General features: G+C 44.1%; 1 pseudogene; it reads right to left on the bottom strand.

The window, feature by feature from the left end:
* Nucleotides 1-18,313: 18,313 nt before the first annotated feature.
* On the bottom strand, nt 18,314-18,903 carry LOC130487939 (ATP synthase subunit d, mitochondrial-like; annotated as a pseudogene).
* Between the last annotated feature and the right edge of the window lie 5,220 nt (nt 18,904-24,123).

Genomic DNA, 24,123 nt, shown 5'->3' with positions numbered 1-24,123 from the left:
CGGTGGTGCCAGAGATAGTGGGGTTAAGGGAGGGGAGAGACCTTGGTAGGGTATAATGCCATGTAGTCCATCTTCCAAAGCAGCCATTTTCACTAGGAGAGGTGGAATAAATGTTTTAAATAAATAATTAATAAATAAGTGGCTTATGTAGTCTGGAGAACAGTTGGGATTCCAGGGGATCTCCAGCCCCCCCCCCCCTTGGAGGTTGGCAACCCTGTGTTTTCAGTGCCACATGCTTACTCTTTAAACAGGAGCTATGTCTTGCATTTCACAGTATATTCTGTGCAAGTACTACAGGGATTGCTAATGTCAGGCACTAGTGCGCTTACTTTTACCATAAGGAGGGTAGACTTTACTGATTGATTGATTGATATCCCACCTTTCTTCCAGCATGGAACTTCAGGAGGTCTCCTATCCTGGTGCTGACCAGTCTCAGACTTGGTTATCATGCAAGGTTGCTGCATCCTGTGCCTTCAGCCCATCAACAGGGATATTCTCATAGCTCCTTCAAAATCCGTCTTTCAGAGTTGCTAGAAAAAGTAGATGCTCATACACTAAATGCTGTTTGATAATTCTCCCCATTGGGAAAAAAAATTGGCTCGAGTCTGCTACAGACTGGATGGTCTCTGTTCACCTAAATAAAGTGACCAGGGCAACTTTTATAGAACAGAAATTTAGGAAATCCTGGCTCTTGTCTTCTTGGTGGGCTCCATGTAGCCCCCCCACTTTGGACCAGTAGCATCTAGGGATGCCAGCCTCCAGGGGGGGCCTTGGGATGTCCTGGAATTTCAGCTCATCCTCAGATCAGTTCCCCTGGAGAAAATGGATGCTTTGAAGGGTGGACTCTATAACATTGTACCCAACTAAGGTCCCTGTCCTCCCCATGCTCCACCCTCTAATCTCCAAAAGTTTCTTAATCTGGATCTGGCAAGCTTACCCCCCTCATCCCCTGCCAGTGGCTGTGAAGGACCTGGCAACCCTAGTAGGATCCCTGGTAGAGCTTCAGGGTAATTATTTAGAAGTGAAAGGGCTTGGATCCCATTACTGGTCCTCTGAGTCACCCACATTCACTTGTGACCCAACCTTGCCTTTGAATCATGTAAGGCCTTCTGTAGACAAATGTTCTGTTTGGCTAGGAGCTAGGGTTGCCAGGTTCCTCTTCGCCACCAGCAAGAGGTTTCTGGGGCGGAGGCTGAGGAGGGGAGGGACTTCAATGCCATAGAGTCCAATTGCCAAAGCAGCCATTTTCTCCAGGTGATCTGATCTCTATCGACTGGAGATCAGTTGTAATAGTGGGAGATCTCCAGCTATTACCTGGAGGCTGGCAACCATAATTGGAGCTGATGCAAAATGTTACAAACAACACAGCAAAGGGTGGCTTTGTTAGCTAATTTTACTGTTTGCAACAGAGGCTGTTTGAAAACCTTTTCTCCGACTAGTGGCGAACTTTCTTTAGATGAAAAAAAAAAAAAAACTTCCTCTGGATCTTAGAAATATCTTGCTCAGCTTGCAGTGCCTGAGTGGCGTTTCTGCCAACCCAATGTGAAACTGAAGAACAAATTAATTAAATGCATTTTTAAAATGAGAGGGGGGTCATGGATAGTATAATCATAACCTGGAGAAAAAAGGTCCTGTGTATCAGTTTAAGCAAGCAAGTTTACTTAGAAATAATTTCTTGTTCTATGAAAATATCAATGCTTTAAAGAAAAGAAACCATGGAGGGTAGAAGCTCTCTCTCTGTGTCTCTCTGGGCGAAAACGCATGGTCGCTTTAGCCTCCTTTATTCCCTGTTTCAGCCAGGATTCAGCCAGGATCAAACGCACGTTCGGCGAAACGCATGCGTTCGATCCGGGCTGAACCCTGGCTGAAACAGGGGGGAAAGGAGGCTAAAGTGACCATGCGTGTTCGCCCTCTGTCTCTCTTTCTCTGTGGGGTGAGGGCGAGGGAGGGAGGCAAAGAAGTAAAAAACAACAAGCCAGTTTGGGAGTTATCTGTGAAATTCCCTTTTTCTGCAGTCAAAGGATAAGTTTTGCCAATGTTCCTGTAGATGGAGCTACACTCTGCAATTCCGCGCTCTCTGCTCTCCACAATGAAGCAATTGTTTCCTGTCTCTCTTGAGCGAAAGCCTCCTTCCCTTTTCTGTTCTTTCTGGTTACATGTTCTATTTATTTTAATGTATACCTTTGTGCAAAGCCGGACTCGGAGTGGTTGGATACCCCGTTGATCTGTGGTCTTCGAGGGAGAAGGGGGGGAAGGAGTGCAGCTTATTCCCATGACATCCCAGTGCTTTCGTAGAGCCAAAAAAAAATGTATATCCTTCACAGGCACACCTAATTCTTGGGTGCCATCCAAGTACCACAGGCTTGCTGTAGAACTGACACGGGCCACATGGGACCCTTGAGAGATTTAGGTGTGTCTCTCTGAAGTCAACCCACAGCCAAACATGAGGCAAATGTGCCCAAACCAAAGAAAATAAATTATGCGGACTCCAGTTTTCAGCAGTTATGATGTATTAAATTACACATCTGAAGGGATTAACCCTTTGGAACCTGAACACAGTTTTGCCGTGAACTCGTTCCTGGAGGGATCCTGCTGTTTGTCTTGCCTGTGTTTCAAAGGCATGTGGGTCATTGATCACAGGGCTGCAGAACTAATTGAAACATGTGCCGTAATTAACTGGGATACTTTAAGAAAGTGGGGGGGGGGAGTCGCCAGATGCTTACCTGAGCAAAATCAGGAAGAGACCGGGACTTTGTTTGGGGATTCGTATGCCCTCTGTTCTGTGGAGAGAATGGGGGTGTTATTTACCAGGACAGTTTAACAGACACTGTAGTGTGTAGGTATGTGAGCGCTATTTTTTAAAATCCCTTTTGAAACTCTGAATGCAACTTCCAGCCCTTAATTAGTATGCATTTATCACAATTAGCGCGGCCCCTGTGGCTGCTTCTTTCAGGTTTAAAGGAGTCGTCAAGAGGCAATGGAACTCCACTTTAATCAGCCCTGAAAAAGCTCCTGGAAAAGCATTAGCCCTGGGTAAGAGATATAAAAAGTACATCCTTCTCCGCCTCTTGGAAACATTTCTGATTCCCCACAACCATCTGTAGCATCAACTCTGCGGTACATTATGTTGCTGAAACGTACATACTGGAAAAAACAAACGGCTGACATTTTATTTCCTTTTGAAAAGTTACTCCATTATTTTGAACCAAGTGATCATACTGCAAGAGTCTTGGTATAATAATAAACACCCTTGATTGTCGGGGACGGACTGTCTTGTTTATTATCAGGAGGGAATGGTTTGCTCCTTTCCCTCTGCAACCCAACCAAGTCCCCTTACAAAAAAAAAAATCTAAGTGGAAAAGCCAGCAATGTAATTATAATCAGAATTAGGGGAAACATTTCTAAAAGTGAACTCACCTGAGCAGCTGTGGAATGTCCCATGTCTTTTATTACTAGGATTGCCAACCTCCAGGTACTAGCTGGAGATCTCCTGCTATTATAACTGATCTCCAGCCGATAGAGGTCAGTTCCCCTGGAGAAAATGGCCACTTTGGCAATTGGACTCTGTGGCATTGAAGTCCCTCCCCTCCCCTCCCCTCCCCTCCCCACCCCAAAAACCTCCCACCAATAGCAAAGAGGTACCGCTCAACCCTACTGCCTAGGGTTGCCAGCTCCAGAAATACCTGGAGATTTTGGGGGAGGGGAGGGTTTGGAGAAGGGAGGGAGTCCAATTGCCAAAGCAGCAATTTTCTCCAGGTGACCTGATCTCTATCAGCTGGAGATCAGTTGTAATAGCAGGAGATCGCCAGCCACCACCTGGAAATGTTCCTGCCAGATTCCCAGACTCTACTGGCAAGGCATTGCTGTTGGTCTCCCTGCTGGGTCCTAAGGTTAGCTTTGTCTCTTGGCAGTTAGGCATCTGCTGGGTCCTTTTGGTTTGTGACCACTGGGGTTAGCTCTCTTATCCAGGCCTCATTTTCATTGTGTTCTTTAAACCATTTATAGGTCACCTTTGCACATCAAAACTGAGCACTCAATGCAATGGACAACAAAGCCTAAAACAAATTGAGAAAAATGTGGAGACTAGGGTGGCCAGCTCTGGGTTGGAAAATATCTGGAGATTTTGGGGTGGAGCCTGAGGAGGGCAGGGTTTGGAGAGGGGAGGGACTTCAATGCCATAGAGTCCAATGGCCAAAGTGGCTATTTTCTCCAGGGGAACTGATCTCTTGCTTGGAGATCAGTTGTAATAGCAGGAGACCTCCAGCCACCACCTGGAGGTTGGCAAACCTAGTGCAAACCAATGCAACAATCCAATTAAAAATACAATTTATAGGGAGATTTACCCGGGAGGGGGGCTCCACAACATTGCCAGTGATGTGGTGATATCACTTCCACATGCTCAGGAAGTGATATCATTGCATAGAGGTGATGCTCTAGCATTTATCCCAAACTCTAGGGTTTAACCATAGAATTTTGGGCAGATGTTGGAGAATTGGCCGGTGTAATAGCATCACTTCTTGGTCATGCTGGAAGTGCTATCATGACATTGCCTCAACACCAATTGGGAACACCCATTTCTCCCAGGATTTCCCACACTGCCTAGTTGGGTGGCGGTGAGCAGAGCTGGCAGAGGATCAAAGGTCTCCCACCAAAGCAGGAGACCAAGACTCCCTAATAATTCATCAGGGGTCAGAGAATTCAGAAAAGGCAAAACTGCCTGGAATAGCTTATCGAAACAAACCCAAGTTTTCGGCGGAAATTACAAGGTGAGGACACCAATTGGACTTCCTATGGGAAGACATTCCACTTTACTAGGCCACTCTCAACTGCATGTGAGCATAGTGAAAGACAGAATGCAGAGCCAGGCCTTTTCTGATGGCTTCTGTGAATGGGAAAGAACCTTTCTGCTGGTGGTGGAACAGTTGAAATGGCAAAGAAGCCACTATACAAGCCCCTAAAGAAGACAATCATTGCTAAGCTGCAAACTCAGGCACCTGCTACCCTTTCAAGGATGGCTACTGTCCTGACTCCATGGGAGCAGGGTTGCCAGGTCCCTCTTTGCCACCGGCGGGAGGTTTTTGGGGCAGTGCCTGAGGAGGGTGGGGTTTGGGGAGGGGAGGGACTTCAGTGCCATAGAGTCTAATTGCCAAAGCAGCCATTTTCTCCAGGTGAATTGATCCCTATTGGCTGGAGATCAGTTGTAATAGCAGGAGATCTCCAGCTAGTACCTGGAGGTTGGCAACCCTCCATGGGAGGCAGCTGGAACTTTGCTTCCCTGACAATCCAGTTACCACCTCTGCAACATCGCCATCTCCCTATAATCTTTTTTTGACCTTTTAAAAATTTCAGAATTAATAATAGTTACAGAGAACAAGCAACATTGTCATTCTTAACAATAATTCATAACATGTAAATGGCAACATGTTATTGTGTGCCTTATCATGCCAAAACAGAAAAAAATAATATGAAACATCAATTAAATTTATCTGAGTTTTGCAAATTATTTCGTATACATTTCTGATAGTTTGTTAATTTTATCGACAGTATAGCCTGCCAAATATGATTAAGCCAGTTGTTACTGGTTGTGAGTTCCTTCTCCCTACATTTAGCAGCTATGCCCGGTTTTTGCAGAGGTTGCAAGTTCAAGACCAGCTCTGTGTCTGAAAAGAAAGCATGTTCTTTAAGACACATACATACTTCAAGCCCATTGAATCACTCACAATTAAATCCAAATATCTAATCAATCATACATATTTGTCAATTGCCTACTTTAAAAAAAGTCTACATCTCAATCTACTCATTTTCCCCCCATAAGAATTTGGATAAAGCTTGTGATGTCAGCTCAAGTTTTTACACTTAACTATTCCCTTCCGAGTTTTAAATACATTCCTTAATGTAACTTAGATGTAACCTAGATGTTGCTTTTATAGTCAAATTATTGACTATAATTCTGTGTTCGTAAAGTTCAGAGATCTAACATGACAGGCCCGTTGAAGTCAGCCCTTCATCGAGGCTTCTGCACTCCATCAAATGGCAATCTCTCCTAAGACCCAGAAATTGCAGGCTTTCCGAATGGTTACGTTTTATTGCAGAATAGCCTGAAGCTGTATGGAAACTGGAAGCAATTTTGTCTTATGGAATCTGGATCCCATTCTCAGTGTGTACCCCTCCCCCACTTCCCAGGCATAGACTTTCTCTCAGGGCCTAAATTGGCATCAAATCAAATGATTTCTGTTTAAGGACTAATGACTAAATGTTATTCCTTGTTAGTTTTCAGCTATTTGCTTTTTGGGGGGGGGTCCATAGGCTGGTGGTGGTAAGATTTGTCCCAAATGGATTTCAAGCCGAAGGAGCAGTGTCTTGTTGAGTTGCATACCGAGGTTTGCTGTTTTAATAGAGCTACAAAAGTATTTGAACCTAGAATGGCCTATTATAGAGAGAGGCAGGACTGCAGTACATGTAGGGAGTTCATGCCTTACCCTGTTTTGTTTCACAAGTGGGAACAAAGATGCAATAAATGAATTAGCATCTGGCTCTGCTTTCTCTATTGAAATGGTGAGAGAAACCTTTGTGGGATGGGGAGTTTCATTTCTGTATAAAGACTCATACCGTGTCGTCAAGTAGCAACCAACTTATGGCGACCCCAGCAAGGGGCTTTCAAGTCAAGTAAGAAGCGGAGGTGGTCTGCCATTGCCTTCCTCTGCAGAGCCTTCCTTGATGGTCTCCCATCCAAGTACCAACCCTGCTTAGCTTCCAAGATCTGGCAAGACTGTAGCCTTCCCTCCCACACCAGGACTCATGGTTACTGGCAAAATGTTCTTAAGATTTTGTTTTTACACACTAAATTTCAGTTTGATTCCATATGGCTAATCCAACAGGAGTGTGCTGAATAGAAGAATAATAAGCATTGCTTTTGCCCATGGAAGTCCTGTGGTTCCCAGCATAGCTTTTGTTGGTGATCAAAGAAAACTTCTCATTTCTTTATTACCAGCGGAAAAGATGGCTGGATCTCACCCCATACACTCCATTTTTATGTAATAGATGCCAAAATGTGGATGAGGGCTGAAGCTCGCACTCTCCTTGGAGGAACAGGTCCATAGTCTGGGAGTGATGTTGGATCCAGCCCAACTGCTGGATAAGCATGTGGCACCTGTGTTGAGGTGTTCCTTTTACCAGTTTAGACTGGTTAGCCAGCTGTGGACCTTCCTGGGCAGAAGATCTGGACACTGTGCTGCATGCCCTGGTTACATCTAAATTAGATTATTTCATTGCACTCTACATGGGGCTGCCTTTGGGAACTATTCAGAAACTTCAACTGGTACAGAATGCTGCAGCCAGGATGCAGGATGCTGACTGGAGTGGGCTATAGGAACCATATCACTCTAGTCTTGGCCCATCTACATTGGCTCTGAAATTTGTTTCTGGGCATAATTCAAGATGTTGGTCTTGACCTTCAAAGCCATATATGGTTTGGGACCACCCACTCCCTTATAAACCACTATGGTCATCTTCAGAAGCCCTGCTTTGGATGCCTCATAGGCAGGTGGGCCTGATACGGCCTTCTCAGTCATGGCACCAAAACTCTGGAACGCTTTCCTCAGGGAGATTCATCTGTCTCCTTCTGTTGCTCTCTTTGGTAACCAACGTTTTAATTCGTGTTTTCATGTCTTTTTATGTATTTTAACTCTGTTTTTAATTGTTTTAATGATGTGTGATGGGAGAGTTGATTTTAAGGATTTTAAAGCGTGGTTTCATCATGTATGCTTTAAATCATTAACCACCTTGGTGTTCCTTGTAAGGGCAGAAAGGTGGGATACAAATTTTGAAAATAAAAGAAATAATAAAGTAAATGAAAACTAGTGTCTATTGTAGAACTAATTTCTCAAATTTTATTATTATGCCTGAAGAAACATATGACTACTATTCACCCAGAGTGGAAGAAACCCATGCTAGATAGTGATATTTCCCAACTGAAACAATGCATTTACAGGGTTCAGTAATGTACTTAGAGGCTATCAGGAGATCCTTTATATTACATCAGGCTTATAGCTTACTAACTGTCTACCGTGAGTAAAATGTATCTTTAACTCTTGGGTAGAATCCTTTCCCTATGCTATTTATCTGGCGGGCAGAGAATATCCTTGCATGTTATTTCTTGGCACATGAATCCACTGATTCACTGCATCTATGTTCTCTATGAAACTGTGATAATATGTTACCTGAATTTCTCTTTTAGAAAGTAATCCACCAATGACAATTCCCATTAGACCATGAAAGCAGATGGGAGGATTGTGGGTTCAGTGCAGGTGGCATAGTGCACATGAAGAACATTTCTGCATGCCCCTGAACAAGGTGGACACCTCCTTGTTTCCCCAGTAGTAGCTTTCTGGACCTCTGTTTTGCAACAGAAACCAAAGGTGAAGCAAGCTTCTCTGGAGATGTGCTTTGTCTGGCCACAACTGCAACCATACTATGTGGCAAAAGGAATAAATAGCTATGTAATACTTACTTGTTTAGGCAACAGATAGTTTGCTGTCTGTCAGAAGTGCCCAAGTCCAACCATTGAATTACTTTGATGTCACTATATTTGAGAAATGCTGATGGAATCCTCCTTTCTTAAGTTCTCTCTACCAACTGCAAGCTACGAGTAGCAATTCCCGGGATGGCTTCCCTCCGAAAGCAGAGCCTAAACCCCCTGCAGCAACAGCAGGTCTTGTTGGAAACTGTGGCAGAAGTGCAGATGACATCGAGAGGCTGACATCTGACATTTGCAACAATGTGAAAACGATTCACAGTTTCCCCAAGACAAACAATTTGTGAGAGACCCCCGGTGTCGACGGCGCCACCTGCACGAATAATATGTTCCTTGCCCTGAGCACTGTGGAATGCTGATTCTCAACTCTCTCTTTCAGGATTGCTCAGCCAACCTCGTGCCAATATTTGGTTTGATTCTGAGGCTGCATTGTTGATCTGAAGATGTATTGTGCTAATTCTCTTAACAGTTGATTCACACAAATTTTGCGCTAATCATGGAAGACATTAAAAGGCAGCTGGTACTTCTTAAACAGAGAGTCTGTATTTCGGAGGAAGAATCAGGAGGGGAAGAAGGTAGTGGGTGGGTTTTGGAGGTGCTCAACTAATATATGTTGTCTCTTGACCAATAAGGTTGCCAACCTCCAGGTAGTAGCTGGAGTTCTCCTGCTATTACAACAGATCTCCAGCCGTTAGAGATAAGTTCACCTGGAAAAAATGGCCGCTTTGGCAATTGGACTCTATGGCATGGAAGTCCCTCCCCTCCCCAAACTCTGCCCTCCTCAGGCTCCACCCCAAAACCTCCCAGTGGTGGCAAAGAGGGACCTGGCAACCCTATCGACCAAGCAGGCTCCTCTTCACAATAAACTTGCCCTAGACAAAGTTGTCACCAGTTGTGCCCTGCTAATGTTATGGAGGGATTGAGAAAACATTTTGCTCTAAATGGCTGAGACTTTAAATTTTGGGTTGGACTCCTTAGCATAAATACACTGAAATGCTGAGAATTTGGGTTACATAGTGTTGCTTCACTCCATAGCTATCACCTCACATAGTGACTGTGGGCCACCTCTTCTGTGTTTCTTCAGAACCCACAAAATAGGGCTGAGAAAGAGCATTTTCTCAGGAGTAGTGGTGGGCAGGAGGAGACTCTGAACCATCCACTTGTTCATGGTTTTCTGCTCCCGGTTTTTCCATATTAGCTGTATTTTTTCCCAGCACAAGCTTCAGATCCATTTTTGTTACTGAAGTATGGGTGTGGTGAAAGTTGGTGAATGCTGGAAAGGAGACACTGGTGGGAGAAAGTAGCAGGTGAATGAAGGGTAATGTCCTCTTCTGCTGGAAACTGTGGACATCCAGGTCCTCTTGACAAAGAAGAAACTGCAACTAAGCTTTGAAGGCAACAAGCTGTGAACTAGGAAGATCCCAATTCAAATCCCAGCTACTATCTCATAATCCAGATATGTTCTTCCTCTTCCATTTTATGTGGTAACTATAAGAATTACTGAAAGAGTTTATATTTTGAACATTCTACATTGCTATATGATACTAAATGTTGTTGTTGATTATGATGATTAAACCACATTTGACAGAGAGCCAGCATGGTGTAGTGGTTAAGAGCGGTGGTCTGGAGTAGTAGACTCTGATCTGGAGAACTGGGTTTGATTCCCCACTCCTCCACATGAACGGTGAAGGCTAATCTGGTGAACCAGGTTGGTTTCCCCACTCCTACACATGAAGCCAGATGGGTGACCTTGGCTAGTCACATTCTCTCAGCCCTACCTACCTCACAGGGTGTCTATTGTGGGGAGAGGAAGGGAAGGTGATTGTAAGCCAGTTTGATTCTTTCTTAAGTGGTCGAAAAAGTCGGTATGTAAAAACAAGAGATGGATTGACTCAATAAAGGAAGCCACAGCCCTCAATTTGCAAGATCTGAGCATGGCTGTCAAAGATAGGACATTTTGGAGGACATTGATTCATAGGGTCGCCACGAGTTGGAGGCAACTTGATGGCATTTAACACACACAAACCAACTCCAACTCCTCCTCCTCCTCTTCTTCTTCTTCTTGATAACAGATGATAATGACAAACCATGAGTTGAGTTGGACACACAACTAAGCAATGTCAAAACACTGAGATCATTGCTCCAGGAGCAACCACCATTCAGCATGTTTTCCCTGGATGTAGTAAGTTGCATGTGGAAACATTCACAGCAGAGCTCAGCCATTACTTCTGTTGATCTTACCCAGAAAACAATTCTCATCATGAGACTTAAATGTGAATGCCATTATGTTCCATACTCCTTTCACCCCAAGAAGTGGCAATAGGGAAAAGAAAGGGTCATCACTAATGCATTTTCTATAATTCTGGAAAATCTTGTATATGTTTTCTCTAAAGTTATATCAAGTAGAAAGTTATTCAATATACTAGTTACCCTCCAAAGGCAATCGGTTAACCCTGGATTGGTATTAGTGTGCCTGAAGAATGTTCTAACTATTTCGGTTTACTAGATGCAATTCTAATGTTCTGGTCTCTGTCTCTGGTAAATAACTGTCCCTATTTGTTCTTATTTTTGGCCTTTGCAGATACCTCACTGAAAAGGTATTGCTATGAGATACCTCACTGAAAAGGTATTGCTATTTGTCTTCAAAATCCCAAGTTTGTAAGTTAAATCTCTGAACAGTGGTGGATGCATCTTGTTTCTAGTGAAAATGCATGCACATGAGCGTTAAGGCACTACCTGCACAGGCAGATATTAGAATTATTTCCTTCTCTCTTCTGAATTAGTACAGTTAATGTGAATCTATTCAGCAGGTAAAACATTCAACGGTGCATAATATTAGAAGCAGAGGGCTTGAATAATCAGCTAAGGTACAAGAAAGGGAGGAGGAGATGATGCATGGTCCTATTTTCAAATGTGAAATGTTGGATGATATGCTGTTGGATGCAGCAATTGTCCCGTCATTCCTAGATTATTTCTTATCCTAAATTTGAGCCATTTAGTCATTCTGTTTTTGTTGCTCTGATATGGGGGGGGAGGGCGAGATCCTCCAAATCTGAAACTCAGAAGTGGTATTCACAACTAGAATGTGATTATAAGAAGTCAAATGAATGTCAAGAAGGAGAAATGGCTGAGTTGCACATTTAAAATGGTATTTTCCTGCCTGGATATAGATGGTTACACATTCCTTACCTCCTCCAGTATCTGTATGAAGTGATATTTAGACTGTGTCCCATCTGTGGCCAGAAGCTTCCTGCCCTTAGCGACTGTTGTCCTAAAACGCTTGATATAAGTTGTAAGGGACAAGCCAGAGCCTCCAGTGCTCCTGCAAGAGCTTCGATTATCACACAAATGGCATTTTCCTCCAAGTGCAAAACCACATCAGTGCCTATCTTCAGTTGTAAGCAAAACCTACGATTGTGTGGCTGTTTTGTGAAAGCCAACCTTATTTTAAAATCCAGGGCTTCTTCAGCCTTCACTCTCATGTTGTTAAGAGCATGATAGTTTATCTCATTTTTCTGTGTTTGGGAGGCATATGTGGATATGGATTTTTTAGGTGCTTTCTCGCTCATTTGTTTGCAAGCAGGCCTTTTATTCTCCTAGAGGAATACACACTCTTTGGCTGTCAAAAGGCATTGTCAAAAGGCATCACATATAGTGTTATTTTTAGCAAAGTTGGTCAAACCAGTGGCCAGTTGACCTCTTCCCTTTGCTGTTACTGATGGAGAGAGCATAATACAAAATCCTTTGTTGTTCTTTCGTTTTGTAGTAGGTTCCTCAACATAGGGTTGGGTTACAGAGTCTCCAGTGCCTCATTAGACTAACTGGCCCATAGTAGGATCTGGACACACGGGTAGGGAAATCAAGTGATGGCACATGCATGTATGACTCAGATTTTAGATTAAGAACATAAGAAGAGCCATGCTAGATCAGACCAAAGGCCCATTAAGTCTAGCCCTCTGTTCATACAGTGGCCAACCAGCTATCGCTAGGAAGCCCACAAACAGGAAGGCTGCAACAGCATCATCCTTGCCTGTGCTTCCCAGTGCCCACAACTAATTTAAAGAGGCATATTACCACTGGTACTGGAGGGAGTAGCTATCTATTAGTAGCCATCGATAGGCCAGCAGTCCATTAATTTGTCCACTCCCCTTTTAAAGCCTTCCAAGTTGGCGGCCATGACCACATCCTGGGGCAGCAAGTTCCACAAATTAGCTTTATGTTGTGTGAAGATATACTTCCTGTTGATAGTCATGAATCTTCCACCCTTCAGCTTCAGTGGATGACCCTGGGTTGTAAGTATTATAGGAGAGGGAAAAGAGTTTCTCCCTGTCCATCGTCTCCACACCATGCATTGAGGTCAGCCATTAATTTAAACTTGCTTTAAAAATTGTGATTTCCCCTGTAATCTGAATCCCAGCTTTTGAGCACTTTGGGAGTTTTGATGCCACCTAGACATAGCTGCCATGGGGATGGGGCAAATCACAGTGCTGGGATGTTCCATATCAAGTGCCTTAATGGGCAGTCTTCAGAGGTACACAGGCAATGCCTCCTGTCATTCTGTGCAAATGGACAGGAAATGCCTCTTCCAAAGCACCTCTGACCTCCTTTAGCGAGGAGGTGGAAGAAATCCAGGTTCTTTTCATTGGGTAGGATATGATGTTTGGTCCCAGTTTTGGGAAGAAAGGAGAGGGTTTGCTTTCTGCAGAGCCCTGGAGAGAGGTGCCCAAGCCCAGAGACATGTTGCCAAACCGCGGGTACACTGCTATAATGCTTTTTTTTCGGTTCCATTCAAGACCATTTGGATTTAACACCAAGACTCAAATATGTGCCAGGAAAGACATTGGCAGGTGCTACAGCTCTTTGGGTGCTTCATTGGGGATCACTGTCTTAGAATCTTACCCATGATTTTGTAATCATAGGTGGAAACACTCCTACAAGTAGCTTATTAGACAACAATTTTATATTGTATTTTAGGGAAAAAACATTTAACAGCATGGGTCTTTATTTCATCCCCACATGTATAGAATTCTGTTTGGTGTATCCTGCCTAATACCTGCTGAAGAGGAATATTGGCCTCTCAATCACAGAAGGAGATTGCTGTAGAAACAGAGGCCTGTACTAGCACAGCACGCTTCATTATTAATGAAGAAGCTGGGATTTCAACGTGTGTTCTTTTCACCATATACCAGCTGTGTTAGTAGGTATAGATGTAGGACTGCTGTGAAAGGTTAGACTAAATTAGCTGGTACTGTTCAGCTCCTTGGAAAAGCCATAGCAAATGAAAGCCTTTTAGGCTTAATGCAGTGGTGACATGAGTTAATGGCACTGTTATCACCTGATAACACAACTCCATGTGAAGTAAGTTGTCCACAGGCCACTATTTCCTGCAGAGCTGATGGCTTATGGTAATGCAGTGCAACGGGTAATCTGGAGTACAACTGTCTTAAATCTTTCAATCGACTAGGCAATTAATTTCTTCCATAACTGCACATCAGGGGGAAATACAACCACTCTTGCTAGCAACTGATGGTCTCATGTTAGACACCAGTTAAAGGGACTGAGGAATCAAGGGATCAGTGCATAGTGGCAATATTAACTTTCCCCCCTGAGCCCCACATATGTAGGGCTGTGCACAGATTTTTCGGTATTTTTCATGTTCGGGTTTATTAAACCGGATTTTTTTAAATTTTTCAGGTTAATAAACCCGAACACAAAAAAATACCGAAAAATTTGGCACAGATAGGAAGATAGGGGGTGTTTCTTTTGCTGCTGCCTATCTGCTCCAGCGAGCAGGCACAGCAAAAGGAACACACACACCGTGTCTTCCTATACGAGATGCTTTTCGGCTCAGACTTCCAAAGAGCACCGAGCTGGCAAGCATCACGCATGGGAAGGCAAGGGGGTGTTCATTTTGCTGCTACCTGCCACTCTACTTTACATGGAGAAGAAGAAGAATTGGTTTTTATATGCCGACTTTCTCTACCACTTAAGAAAGACTCAAACCGGCTTACAATCACCTTCCCCGCCCCACAACAGACACCCTGTGAGGTAGGTGGGGCTGAGAGAGCTCTAACAGAGCTGTAACTTGCCCAAGGTCACCCAGCTGGCTTCGTGTGGAGGAGTGGGGAAACAAATCCAGTTCACCAGATTAGCGTCCACCGCTCATGTGGAGGAGGGGGAAATCAAGCCCGGTTCTGCAGATCAGAGTCCACTGCTCCAAACCACCGCTTTTAAACACTACACCACACTGGCATTATTCTGCATTATTCGTGGATCCGCTTTTTTGGCTCCCCTTTCTTGCTGCCATTTTTTTCAGCCCCAAAAAACCTTGAAAAATACTGAAAAGGTATTTTTCTATGTGTTTTTTCCCTCCAGTTAGGCTTTAGCCAAATGCACACTATGACACATATGTGCTGATGTGGACATGGAGCTCTTGGGCTTGTCATTGATTAAAAGTGAGGATGCATATTTATTTATTTATTTAGATTTATATCCCACCTTTAATCCCCGACCAAAGGCCAGGCTCAAGGTTGCTAACAATGTGATATCAATACAATAAAACGTAGTAAAATGCAATAAAATCACAATATAAAGTAAAACAATTAAACCATGAAATGATTAAACAGCCCCATAAAATCACCAGTCAAGGAAAAAAACCCAGATAATAGCACTCATTATTGGAGCATAGGGACCACTAGAGGACCACCACATTTTAGATGGTAACAATATCCAACAGAACAAGGGGTGAGGGAAGAGTAGGGAGGCCAGCATTAATAGATGACTGTAGCTGCCTTCAACTAGAGGGCTGTTGGAATAACTCCGCTTTGCAGGCCCAATGGATTTCTTTAAGATCCCACAGGGCCCGGGTCTCATTGGAAAGGCTAATCCACCAGGCCAGAGCAAGGGCCGAAAAAGCCCTGGCCCTAGTTGCGGACAACTGGACAGTCTTTGGCTTGGGACCATCAGAAGATTATTGTTAGCAGAATGTTGTGTTCTCTGAGGGGCATACCAGGAGAGTTGGTCCCACAGATATGAAGGTCCCAGACCATGTAAGGGTTTAAATGTCAGTACGAGCACCTTGAACATGATCCAGTGCTCCAGCTGGAGCCAGTGCAGTTGACAGAGCGCTGGCTGAATATAGGCCCTCAGCGGAGTCCAAGTCAGGACCCTCGCTACAGCATTCTGTACCAGGTGGAGTTTCTGGATCAGTCTCCAGGGCAGCTAGGGTTGCCAACCTCCAGGTACTTCAAAAGAATAGTGCTGGTTTATTTTTGTTGCATAACCTCAAGGTACCAGCTGGAAATCTCCTGCTATTGCAACTGTTCTCCAGCAGGTAGAGATCAGTTCACCTGGAGAAAATGGCTGCTTTGGCAATTGGACTCTATGGCATTGAAGCCCCTACCAAACCCCCACCCTCCTCAGGCTCCACCCAAAAATCCTCCTGCCGGTGGTAAAGAGAGACCTGGCAACCCTAAGTGCAGCCCTACATAGAGCGAGGTACAGTAATGCAGCCTGGAGGTCGCATTGATCACCGTGGCTACGTCAGGGCAGGAGAAGTAGGGCTCCAACTGCTTGGCCTGGTGGAGATGAAAAAAGGCTATCTTGGCCACAGCTGTGACCTGAACCTCCATTGTTAAGGAGGCATCAAGGACCACACCCAGGCTTCTAGGCTTCTAACACACAGGTTTTAGTTGCACACCATCAAGAGCCAGGAGCTGGGGCCCAATCCCAGAGCCGCCCTGGCCGAGCCACAGGACCTCCGTCTTTGATGGATTTAATTTCACCCGGCTCTTTCTCAACCATCCAATCCCAGCCTCCAAATACCTGGCCAGTGTGTCCAGGGTGGAGTTCGGATGGCTGTTCATCAGCAGATAAAGCTGGGTGTCATCAGCATACTGGTGACAACCCAGCCCAAAACTCCTGTCAGGCTGGGTGAGGGGGCTCACATATATAATAATTAACATAAGGGACAGGATCGCACCCTGCAGGACCCCACACACCAAAGGGTGCCACTGCGATACCTCCTCCCCAAGCACCATCCTGTGTCACCGATCCTGGAGAAAAAAGCACAGCCATTGAAGGGCTGTGCCTTGAATTCCAACATCAACAAGGAGGTGGTCTAAAAGGTCATGATTGATCATGTCGAAGGCTGCCGGTAGATCTAGCAATATCCTGGGCCAAGAATGGGCAGACATGTACATTTTCCTCAGTGTGGAGGAAAGGAACTTCACTTAACACATAATACCACCTTGAATTTAGACTCCCCAAAAATGCAAATTCTGATTGGATATGGCAGTGGCATTTTACATTATATAAAAATGTCAAAACTTATGATGACTATTTTTCACAAACTGAAACAGCCTGATCATTTCAGTTCTACTTATTTTTTAAAAAAATCATCAACTCTGCCAGAAGTATAAAAGTTTTTTTAGCCTTTACATCACATGGTATGAATCTCCCCTCAGTCCTTCCAACATATGGGGACATGTCTCTGCAGCCATTTGTACCAGAGAACACTGATGGTATAGTAAAATCAACTTTTGTCACACCTATTAGCCCTTCTCAGATATTACCCTCATGCACACTGTGAGCCTGCCAACCAGTGCCTATTAGGAGCACATGCGCTATCCATGATCTTCCCAATACACGAAGTCTCTGTACATGTTTCATGAAACCTTGATTTTTCAGGGTTCTGGTTCATGCGTACCGAAAACGGAAAATTCATGTGTTGCCCCTTTCAGAGAACATGGTGACCATGCATATCAGGAACATCTGTGCACTGTTTCTGGCCTCCCAATATGCCCAGACTGCAATATCTGAAAAGGTCTAGTGTTGACATAGCCATGTAATCTGAGTAGTGGATGCAATGGAACTGTAAATCTTTCTGCCAATTTCATGGCAAAAAAATATATATTATTGTGACCTCTGTCAATTTTTTATTAACTCATGAGGGTTTTTGGAGAAATGATGCTTCTCTCTCTGTGTGGGTGTCTATCACCTTGTTCCCCCTGCTGTTCTGCCCTTGTGTTTTTCTTGGCTACCTAGTTTCCTTCCTTCTTGCGATTTTGAGCATGGCTGCTGGTGGAATTCTGATGGCTCTTGTTTTATGCCTAAACAGTTCTAGCTTCCCCTTACCATATGGTCATCCTGGTGTTACCATTTGCCTCAATCATCCTTTTCGTTGCTGCTTGAGCATCTTAATTGATCTCATGAGCTACGTTAGGGATTTATAACAGGCATCAATGTAATTCATCTCATAAGCACTGCCTTTCTCTCCAATTGGAGGCTTGCATCTCATGCATCTGTAAATATGCCCCAAACAGCTTTTTATCCCTGCGGTGATATAATCGTCTTGAAGGATGGTCGAGACTGCATGTAAGTCTTCCATGGTCAAAAGCTTTACACTGTGGTATCTTGGCTTCTGTTTGTGGCGGTCTTTCTGATTGGTTGCGAATAGCAGGGGCATAGGAAAAGGGCTTGCCTTTAGTGCAGAATTCTATAGCAAAAGTTTAAAGGTTGTTATACTGAATGTCTAAATATGGGTTACTGCTATTTTGCAGTCTGCAATGGTGTCTTGTTTTTGAGGTCAGATCAATGGAGTTGTCAATTTTGTACACCTCTCTTACTGCTTTTCCAATTGATGTGTCCTGCTCGGGGGAAAGCACAGTCTTTGCTGAGGCATCAATATGGAACTACCCAACACATTGCTCCATTGTAAGAGAAATGATTCTTTGACATGGACAGTGCACACCTCTGGCAACACTGTTATATGCATCACCATTTTTTTTCTAGTACAATTACTTTATTTAACAGATTCTATATTTGACTGTCATCACAAAGTGCTTCCAGACCCAGAGGTTTCACAAGTCCGCAATAGGCTTGTATGGCCAATATGGATATTTTTCTTTATCCAGTTTAGCTTCAGGAAATGCCTCGTTGTAATCCTCAATTGTCATCTGGTCAAAAGGAATCATGTCTTTAAACTTTTGGAGCTCCTTCTCATACTGGACAATATGGGCTTTCGAGGCTTCTATATAGGAAGCAGCACTCTCGCTAGCCTCTTGTTCTTGGGCTTCTATCTTAACTGCCTGATTATCCACAGGCTCAGCAACCTCGAATGCCTTATACTTCTTTTCAAATTCATCCACCATGCCAGCTTTAGCAAGTGCAGTTTTGTAAAAAGCCCAGTCAATGGCTGGGGTAGATTCTGGCAAAGAAGCAAGCTTGGCTGAGAGTGTATCGCTGCGTGTTTTCAGGGCATTGAACATGGGTTTCTCATTGGGAGGCACTCACTCAGCAAAAGCCACCCAGTCTACTGCTTTCAAAGCAGCTCTGCGGCCGGCCATTGTTGCAGTCTTCAACAACCCTCTACTCCTTGCTTCCACCAGAAACCATATGCATCACCATTTTGAATATCTCACCAATAGGTGTTTTTTTTTAAAAATTTCGATAGAGAAAATATAGAAGTCCACCCTTTCCTGTGGACTTTTATAGCGTTTTTTTTTTTAAGTGTTTCCCCTATTGGCCACAGCAATAAGAACTTTCTTATCGCTGGCTGTTACATTTGAACATATTTTGCATTAGAAAAAACATGAAGAGAAAGTAGTGCTACCTTCCTCTTTAAAAATGCCCCCTAACACAGTTCTGTGTCATGGATTGCTGCAATGGAGCAGGTGCATCCAATCCAGCCGCTAGGTATTTTACTGCCTCGTTCTGGACTGTTGCACTGATCCATTCTCCATCAGAAGATTTCCTGCAGTGTCCGACCTTTTCCTGCACTTTTGAACAATGTCCGTGTCCCCAGGGACAACATTTGGCAGAAAGCGGAACTGGCAGCTTACCAATGTTTTGTTCCCTTTCTGACCAACTGCGCTTCTCACTTCTAAATTATGGTGTAGTAAATCTGGGAGATTGTAATGCAGGTGACCCCTTACCTGGATGCTCTTACCTTGATTCTTTTCCAAGCGGTATTTAGATGTGGACTTTTCACGGTCTTAAATCCTTCTGGGATGTGCTAATTTCTTTGCAAAGGCGTAACACAATCCCCTTTCTTAGGAAAGGAGAAGTCCTAGTGGACCTAGCAAAAGATGAAGATTTTCAGACCACTAATCTTTCTGTTTGGATTTTTAATAAATGGCTTTGGGTAAGTTTAAAACAAAATAAATATATTCTGAATTTAGATCCAAAATTTCAGGATTCAGCAAAGCCAAAAATGTCGCTATCAAACAGTATAATCTCCCCTTTTTTTCTTACATAGGACTATACTATTGTGTCTTTCCTAGCCTGAGAGTAATGAATAGTTAACAAATGACTCAGTAATCTCCAACTCTCTCCATAAGTTTTTTTAAAAATCCTGCCCTTCGTCTACGGTTCCCTTCAGCTTGTCCTCACAACAACCCTACTGAGCTTCATGTCTAAGTGGGGATTTGAGCCTGTTTTTCACTGGTTGTAGTCCACAAGTCCAATCTCGACACATACTGTTCTTTTAATTTATAACATTTTCAAAGCATTGCTAACATTGTTCATGTTTTCCAACCTCCAGGTGGTGGAGGTAGATCTCCCGCTATTACAACTGATCTCCAGCCGCTAGAGATCAGTTCCCCTGGAGAAAATGGCCGCTTTGGCAATTGGGCACTATGGCATTGAAGTCCCTCCCCTCCACAAACCCCACCATCCTCAGGCTCTGCCCCAAAAACCTCCCGCCGGTGGCAAAGAGGGACCAGGGAACCCTATTCATGTTACTGCGGCAAAACTGCTCTCACTTGTGCTTGCTCACCCAGTTTTCATTCAGAAGGCATAGCTTTCCGGACAACTTGGACCCTGAAGCTTCCTGTTCAAGAAATTAACCGGTAGCTGATAGTAATGTGGCAAGGGGTTGGGTGTGAGGAACGACTCCACAAAAGCATGTGCACAAAGGTTCAAAGATAAAAAGAAATCCACTGATAAAACCTATTTTCGCCCTTCCTAAGCACAGTCTGCACTTTTATTGGGAGCCATGAAACACATAGTATTTGAGGCTAGAAACCTTGAACCTAGAAACTGAGGAAATCCTAGCACGAGGCTGGTATTTTGTACGTAGCACTGCAACAGCTGGTTTAAATTTTACATTTTCTATTTTTATTAGAACGCTGACTCTTGTTTATCGTTATTGATTTTATTGGGTTATTATTGACTCACTGCACCCTGTGGGCCTATTAGTGAAAAGCTAGTAAAGCATTAAAGGAAGACATCGGCTTTTCAGTGCCTCGTGCTTGCAAGTCCTTGCTTTTTATCCTTGATTCTTTTTTTTTCCCGTTTAAGTCAGCGCAGTTGCTAATATGGAACAGTTTCACTGTAATACCCAAAGACCAGCTTCCATTTACTGCCGAACAAATTAGATTGTACAGAGCATCAGGCAGGGAAAGAATCCACTTAAGTTTCTTCTTTATTATTCCTCGATATATAAAAATAGGAGATATTTATTGTCATTTATTATGGCTCTGGTTGCCACATGTTTCTGCCTGTGCAGGCTGCTGTGTCTTTGCATCAGTTGGCTGCCAGGCACAGCTTGGGAAAGGAGAGCTTTTCCTCTCTCTACACGTCCATGCAGGGGGAAGGCAGAAATAGCTAGATTTGGCTTATACAACTGCTTGGAAAGAAACAGGATTCTCCCCACTCCAGAATGCTATTCTCAGGTATGGTATGGCTATAGAAATGGCTAAAGAGAACCACTCTGACCAATATGCTAAGGATGCCAGATCATAGTCTGGACCCAGGAGAGGATTAGGGGGGGGCAAGTCAAGTGCATCTGCATCACATGTGCATACAGTGTCACTTCTGGTGAAAGCCAGAAGTGACATCATGATGTCATGGGACAACACTCTAGGATTAGCTAAAACTCTACATTTAAACCATAGTTTCTGGCAAATCCTAGAGCTACTCCACCAATGACATGATGTCACTTCCAGTACTGTACTCGGGCGCAATGCCAGAAAGCCCACCCCATTTCTTCCATCTTCTCTCCTGCTGGCCTTTGAGGCTCTGGTGGGTAACCAAGAGGATCTCTGGGATGTCTACAACCATGGCCTTCCCTGGCTAATTGGGGGCTACCATAATGGTTATTCCTAATAACAAGGCTAGTCCAGCCCTCTAACCAGTACACCATGAAAGCCAAGACTGTGTAATGGTTAGAGTGTTGAACTAGAATCTGGAACACTCAGATGTAAAGGTCCCTTCTGCCATGAAACTCACTGGGTGATCTTGGGCCAGTCACTCTCTCTCAGCCCAAGGGTTGTTGTGAGGATGAAGCAGAGTAGAGGAGAACAGTGCGTGCTGCCCTGAGCTCCATGGAGGAAGGACAGGATGAGAATGAACCAAGTAAAATGTTTGTATTCAGTAAGTTAGCCTTTTGCACATCTACGAACAGTCAGTTTTTTTGAGGCCCCACTTACTTGCTCTTCAAAGTGTGCGTGCTTGTGTTTGCTCTCTTTCCAGGGCTGCATGTCCCTTGTGAGCTGTCCCTCTCTCTAAAAATAATCTGGCACAATAGATGGTCCCCTGCATGTCCATTCTTGGATTTTAGTGCGCTGCCTTGCCTAAGTATCCCTCTCCATTCTTTCCTCACAGTTAATGGCATTTCTGATCTAGGCTCACTACTAGAACCTATATACCCCTTCTCACCTTTCTTCTCTCACATTCTCTCCTCCCTACCCCACCTGAGTCAGTTAACTTACTTATACACTCCTTGGTTAAAATTATCCTTTTGTCCTGATTGGCTGGCTCTCCACTATCACTATGTTACTTTGTATGATTTTCCTTCATTAACTTTATTTTCAGTTTTGACCACATTGTATGTTCCTTTATGCCAGGGGTACTAGGGTTCCCCACTGTCTGGTGATGGCGGGCAAACGCCTGACAACTCACCGGGCTGCCCGCAACCCCTCATCTGGCCAGCGGGCAGAAGTAGGCCAGCTGAGGGGCAGGGCAGCAAACCATGTGCATGGCAGGTGCATGGCACAATTCCGGCACTTCTGGGTTTACCTCAGAAGTGCCTGTGATGCTCTAGCACTCCCCTCCAAAACTTTATGGTTTCCATAGAGTTTTTGAAGGGAATCGCTAGAGTGTCCCACGCGATTTCGCCATTTCAGGAGTAAACCCGTAAGTTCACCACATGTGTGTGCAGATCATTTGCCCACGAGAAAGGCTCCCGCTGGAGGCCAGGTAGGACATGGCAACCCTAAGGGGTACCCAGCACTGTCTAACCTGTGTGCCCTTTTGGAATTTTAAGAAAGGTTAGAGGGCACCACCACAAAATGGCTGCCAAGGGAGGTAGGACCAATCATAAAATGGCTGCCATAGGAGGTACTCACAAAATGTTGCAAAGCCCCAAGGCAAGCATACTGCTATGATTTTGGAACAGACAGTCCCTGCATACTCAAACATTATGTCTCTAGTGATGTTGGGGAAAGCAAGGTTTGGCTCTTTGCTTTGTGCAGTAAGTACTTTCGGGAAGAATCAAGTAGGCACCAGGACATGAAGCACATCAGCAAGCACATAGTGGCCATGGGCATCACACTGGGAATCACTGCTTTAACCATTCAGGCATTGCCATTCTATCTAGAACCCCTATTACTGAGGCATGGATCAAAACACTGAACTGATGTTTACAGAGCTAACAGATCTTGAGAGGCATTTCAGGACATTTCTCCTGGGAAGGTTTTGTGTCTTGAATCCATCCAAATATATCCACAGATGGAAGGATTTCTGCCCATGGAGTGTGACTTTCTTGTTTCACCCCTCCTGCTGAAGCCCAAAATGCTTCCTGAAATGCTGTTCCTCGGGGTCCCCTGACCCCAAGAACAACATTTGGAAGGGTGTTTTAGGCTGCAGTGGAAAGAGGATATCAAGCTGTGCAGGTGGGAATCCTGCTGCCTACAGAAACATTCCACCGGATTCAAAGCAATATTAATATATGGGCCAGTCGCTACACGGTCAGGAGTGGTGAGAGGCTGCAGAGTGTAAGGTGGTTTGTCTACACTGATTCATGCAAGATGTTTTGTGTGTGTGAGTTCTGTGCAAGGATTAGGATCCCATTCATATAGATATATGGCTAGTGAATAAAGGTGTCTGGATACATGCAATACCACTTCAGAGGTACTTAGTTGTCCTTATCCGAGTAGGGCAGCATCCTTGCATGAACAGTAAGCTGCTACCTAAGCACATCTGTTTAGATAGGAAAGGGGGACATAGAGGACTGAATCAAACCCCCAACTCCTCCTATGCCCTTCAGATGGGTCACTGGTGCCATCATTGACAATACATGTGTTTAACTCTCTCGCACTGAAATCAGTAAGAACTACCTAAGCAGATCTTAGCTTTGTCTTGTTGCCTAAACCCATTGGAAGTAATGGAAATGTTCCCAAGTAACTAATTTTAAATAGTTGTGGTGTTGATGGCAGCAAGAAATAATTTTGGCATGTTGCCATATGCAAATGTTCTAGGATCTGCTTACATGATAGCCTGTGAATCGTCAAATGTCATTGTCGCCACTGCACAGTTGAAAAGCTTATTTTATGCTTTATATAGGTATGCATCATTAGGAAGCAGCAAAT

This window comes from Euleptes europaea, chromosome 15 (assembly GCF_029931775.1).
Source record: "Euleptes europaea isolate rEulEur1 chromosome 15, rEulEur1.hap1, whole genome shotgun sequence".
Classification (NCBI taxonomy): domain Eukaryota; kingdom Metazoa; phylum Chordata; class Lepidosauria; order Squamata; family Sphaerodactylidae; genus Euleptes; species Euleptes europaea.
This window is presented reverse-complemented; position numbering and strand designations above follow the sequence as displayed.